At 38.6% G+C, this 5,868-nt stretch overlaps 1 long non-coding RNA gene across 1 annotated transcript; it reads left to right on the forward strand.

Moving 5' to 3' along the window:
- Positions 1-2,314: 2,314 nt before the first annotated feature.
- LOC139190041 (uncharacterized) lies at positions 2,315-4,264 on the forward strand. The gene is made up of 5 exons (XR_011574019.1): positions 2,315-2,536; positions 2,661-2,738; positions 2,825-2,902; positions 3,431-3,493; positions 4,037-4,264. It is a non-coding gene; the product is annotated as an uncharacterized lncRNA (long non-coding RNA).
- Positions 4,265-5,868: the final 1,604 nt, after the last annotated feature.

Raw genomic sequence — 5,868 nt, forward strand, 5'->3', positions numbered from 1 at the left:
ACTCTAAAAAGTAAAAACTATATTTTTATTGAGAATTTGGGAAGTTAAAACTTAAAACTTAAGCTATTATAGCATTGCCATCATCACAAACTAATGCAGCAAAAATAAGAAAAACCATAAAACAAAAACCAAATTCGAAAATTCAGCAATTCTTATATGAGTTCGTTTTTAGTAGGCTGCCCAGAAAACCCTTTAACTTAATTAAAAAAATTAAAAACAATGGAACCACCGAGCCCGCCAAGCCACCCTGTAGCCTGCCTAGCTTACCTAGCCCACTAACCCGCCTAGCCGCCAGCCCACCTAACCTGCCTAGGCAGCTGCCTAGCCCCTACCTGATTTTTCTCCACATTTTAGCCTAAATCTCATCGGACATCCACCTCCTAGTGCCTAGGCCAATTTTTAGAATAGTGGTATTATCACATTCATCTAGACAACTAACTTCCCCAAATTTATACCTAATCATGTGTTAAATGAATTCGGTCACATGTATTAGAAACATAATTCAATCAACTCATATTTGACAACAATATCCATAAAATTATCCAGAACTAAAACAAACACCAAAGGTGAATCTGGGAACAAAGAAAATTGTTCACAAAGTTAACCAAGTTTAACTAAGGGGATTCGGCCAACGTGGAAATTTCATGTCGGAATTATGCTCTTCCAAATGTGTTAGGTGGAGCAAAATTAGTCTCACAGATTTACAACGAGAATGGTACTCCTCAACAACATTGGTAGGGGCATAGACAAGTCCATAACCAATGATCTCTTCCATCAAAACAGAAGTAGATTATGCAAGGTTAAGGTTCGGGAATATTGTCCTTTATTCTTGAAGTTTTGGATCTACGCTGCTAAGGATCACACATCTGCCTATAATGCCACCCTTGGCAGACCCTGATTATACCATATGTTGTAAAACAAATGCTAAAGTGGGTGAGTGAGAGAGAGAGAGAGAGAGAGAGGGAGGGAAAGAAAGAGAGAGAGAAAGAAAGAAAGAGAGAAACAAACTCATGGGTATGTTTGGTATTTTCCAGCCGAAACAAGATAAGCAGATTCGGTAAACGTTTGTCGAAACAAAGCCTTTTGTTTGTTACACCTCTGTCAAAGTAGAGCATGTCCTTCAATCCCTGCTGAAATAGGGAATGTCTTTCGATGGGCTCCAACTGAAACTGGGTTAGATTATTCGGTATACTTCAACCGAAGTTAAGTTTATACCATTCAGTAGGCTTCAGCCAAAGTTGTGCCCATATCATTCGGTACTTTCCAATTGAATCATTAGGGCACCTTTCTCTAACAATTGTGTTAGTAATCAAATATGAGAATTTGGTAAACTTCCACTCTCTACACTGTTGATTCAGGAGAAAATTAGAGACATGAAGGACAAGAAAAGTCTTCTCTAGTCAAAATTCAAATTCTATAAACTTCAAAATTGTACATATCATGGACGTAAAGGTTCTAATGATGTTTTGCTACAGGCAAGACCATATGATTAAAAGGTCTACAGACGAGTCAAAGAGTCATGGTGTCCTTTTTAGCAAGGTACTTCCATTGTAATGCTTAAGGCATATTGTTCGAATGAAGATCATGGCAGAGGCTTATTCGACTTTATTCCTGCCCTTGTTGGCTTCAATGGAATCTCAGCTTCTTGATAGTAGAGCTTCATGTCTTGTACCCAGATAAAGTAGTTTTTGTAAAAAACTTCCATGTTAGTGAAATCGAACTTGTGACGGCTTGGAAATCCAGTTAATAAAGGGAACAAGATTGTGGTTGGTGCTATTGAAAATATAAAAAATAAAAATAAAAATCGATAAGCATCAAAGTTAGAACATTCGGGGTTTTAAGACATGGTTTGAGTTAAACAAAATTAGTTTTCAACCGAGGCAAGCAGCAACCCAACAAATTGTAGAGTGCAGGCTGATTAAACCAGCATGACCTATGAGGGAAAAAATGCACAACAAAAAGATGGTTGTCAAAAAAAGAAACAGAAGCCCAGTTTTACAATTCATACCTTAAAATATTGTATTTTATTCCCGACACGCGTGAAATGACTATTTTGCCCAAGTAGGTGTCTTAACTAATTTATCGAGCCTCAACTCGAGAATTATATCGTCGTACTTTCTTAAGTTTCATAATCTTCATTTTTCGTACGTATGTGTTACGTCAGAATCGAAATACGAATCGAGACCTTGAGGACCTAATTATAATTTTTACAATTAGTGAGGGGCAATTTTATAATTTCACTTAATAGGTTTAAGTGGGATTACATAACTCTCGATCTCTCTATTTTCCCTCAACTGAAAACACAACCAATCTCTCTCTCTCTCAAACTCTCAAAACCCTCACTCTCCCTCTAAAGGCTCTGAGAGCTCTCATCCTCTTTTCTCTTCGAAACCATAACAAATCGAACCCAAAAACCTTGAAATCTTGATCTCTAAGATGAGAAAAAATTAGGGATGCTCTTATGTGCACAATCAGACCATCCCAGTGTAAACCACCATTGAAACCGAGAGTGTCAAGCTCTGAAATTCGAACCCAAGTGAGGTTCTTTTTCCAAATTTCGTTGCATTGAGTATTTATCTTGCTTAGGATGAAATCCATGCCATTTTCTAGTTTGAACCAAGGGTTTTAACCGCTGTTTTCCTTCTGTGCAATTTTTGCAGATTTTGGTGGCCTTCTTCAGGCAAACTTTAGTGAGTTTGCGACTGGTAGTGCACGGACCCACTCGAAAACAACCCTAGGTACCTGAATATCTACTTGCATGTGAGTTTTGGGCTCAAAATTTGTCAGGATTTGACATACATGTACTCTGCCAACCTTTTTCCAGATTCTGGCGAGTTGCATCGAGCTCCAACGGTCGAATCCAAAAGGGATTCAGCCTCTCCTCGTCCCAAAAAGATCCTAGGTATGTTTCTGGTGATTTTTAGGACTTAATTACTTAGATTTTAGCCTTGAAACCATTGAAATCGAGCTTAAGAGGCCCTAAATCATTTTATGGGTTCTCGTTGCAATTTCTAGCGAGGCTCCAACGATCGGCGATGGTCACCGTTAAGTTTAACGGCAAAGGGTGAGATTCCATTAGTTTTAACAAAACCTTCTAAGGGCACATGTATATTCCATTAACTTACTTAAAAACCTTACCGCATCGGCGTGTGGCTCCAACGACGACAAGTGTGATATCTACTCGCTGAATCGCGGCGGCGCGTGACACCACCATGGCAATGTGTAGTGGCACGCAGCAGAAGCAAGACAATGTATGGCAACGTATGTGGCAGCACGTGACAGACCCAAGACCTAACGCTAGGTTTTTTGGTGTTCTAAATCATATGGTTCCCTCCATTTGTGCAAATTTGAAGCCTAAATGGTTGAATTGGACTATGTTCCATTAAAATAATGATTTAAGCTTATCTTAGCTCCTATTGATATTCACAAGGTTAATTGAAGATCAGAATGATGCAGGCAAGAAGCTTATTTGCGAGGGACGCTCTGCTTACCTGTGAGTGGACTTCTTTGAAAAACTAAAACATTTTTACGATATATAATATATATACACACACACATGCTTATATATGCTTAATATGTGGATGCATATTAATATGTTAGTCTCTGATGAGACTAGTGATGATATTGATAATATCTTTAGATTATTCTTGATCTATTTTCACCACAGGGTCATCATGTGATGAGTTGTATAGCTATCTTCAGTCGTAGATTTGTTTGCATGTTATATTTTTCCTAGTGGATGCTAGGGTTGATGATTATTACCGGTATTGAGTTTAACTAGTTGATGCTAGTATATTTCCTGCTTGCTATACTTATGTTAGTGGATGCTAGCATGATTGATTGATGGAAGGTATACTGACTTGACTTGATGGTTTTTCGTTGATATTGATGAATGAGACTTTACTATTATGGTAGTATTCTATTATATAGTTTTTCATTATATATGTTTTCAAAACAAGGGTTATTATGTTTAATGATGATTTTATGACTGTGATAAAACTGGTTCACTCACATTTAGTTTTATCGACCCCTTAAGGACGTCACGAGACTAAGGAGAACATCGGTGGGGACGAGTGGGCTTGGCAGTGAGGCTTTCATCTTCTGGATTTTGGGTGATGGCTCCTTTACTACAGTTTTATCTTAGTTGTAATAATATTTGCATGATCGTAATTTTGATTATGCATAACACTACAATTTGTTGTATTTACTGTTATGTGAAACTTCTAGTTGCTCTGATGCGATATGATTAATAATGAGGTTAAACCCGAGATAATTTGTGTCCCTAAGTGAGGAGGATGATAAGTACTTATGTAGCAGCTTTGGATTTATTATTTCAATGAACATCTTTTGGTTCAAATTCTTACACATCATAAATATCATACTATGGCTTCGTCATTAAGTTGGCATGTGACGTCATCTTCAGATGGGGTCATATAGTCAATTTAGTGTGGGCCAGCACATCATGACCTCGTAACTTGTATTATTGGAGTTGGGGTGTGTCAATTTTTTATCAGAGCATGGTTGGGGGAAACATACATTTACATCGTATGATGCTATTAATTGTGCTAATTATTTAATGTCTACTTGACAGAACTATGCTGCCTAGGAGTGAACATACTCTTATTCTGAGGTTACAACCATTTACTGGGGCATTGGCCCAACTCCTTCCTAATGTAAATCTTGGTCGCACTCAGGCAAAAATTGTCGTGAGCCATGGTGCCTCTCTCTTAATTGTCTGGGTGCCGGAGAAGAAGCCGAGTCTTGGTTGGAGCATATGGATGATGTTCTTAAAGTTATGAGATGTCCTAGGACCATAGAGTGAGACTTTCTTCATGGTCAACAGTTCCAAGAACTGGGATCTATTTAAGCTAATAAGGTTTGGACCTGTAATCTCTTTAAGGAGCGGTTCAAGAATAGTTTTCTTAGCCCTGAATTTCAGGCAATCTGAAGGCGGGAATTTTTTGCTCTTGAGCAGGGTGATATGGTTGTTGTTGACTATAAGAGTGAATTCCAGCATTTGGTTAAATATTGTCCTGGTATTCGTGATAACGCCGATGAGAATAAGAAGCAGTTTATTTATGGAACCCTGAGTTGTGCACCTGCTGTGGTCAATGACGGTGTTACCTATGAGACAGTTTTCCGTACAGCTCAGCAGGTTGAACAAGCGATCAACAGGAAGAAGGATAAGTAGATAGCTAAGGGTAAACAAACGAGCACTAGTGATGGTGGAAAACAATCTGGAGGATTCAAGAGTAAGTTCAAGGCCAAGAATATCAAGGAAACATTGTCTATGGGTGGAATGAAGAGTAAGATAGCTTTTAAGAATAAGGGTAAGCCCTATGGGTCTACTAGTGGTGGATCTAATAACACTACACCTCATGCCAGTAAGGATTCAAGTAGTAGTAGCCGATTATTTGGCAGCGGATCTCAGGATGGCTCTTTCCGTAAGGATCCCATACCTTTTTGTACTACATGTTTCACATATCATAGGGGTAAATGTAGAGCAGGTACGCGAGTTTGATTTAGTTGTGGTTAACTCGGACATTATCAGAAGAATCACCCTAATTTGAAAACATTATGGATGTCTTATGGGATGACTCAGCAACTTGAGCCTAAAGTTCCGGATAATTCTTATCAGTAGTTTGCACCTTATCCTGCTTATGGGCAGTAGTTCTTTAAGCCCAATCCATATAGAGATCCTCATATTCACCAATTTTCTTAATCGGTTTTGTCTCTAGTTCCACAATCTATTTCGCAGTTCATTCAGCAGAATACTTCTTAGGGGCAGACCAGTAAGGGGAGCCTCTGGTAGCTGAGTTCAGAGTAACCAGTAGGGTCGTGGGAATCAGACTTAGAGATCACATGGCA

The sequence above is a fragment of the Malus domestica genome, chromosome 12 (genome assembly GCF_042453785.1).
Source record: "Malus domestica chromosome 12, GDT2T_hap1".
Classification (NCBI taxonomy): Eukaryota; Viridiplantae; Streptophyta; class Magnoliopsida; order Rosales; family Rosaceae; genus Malus; species Malus domestica.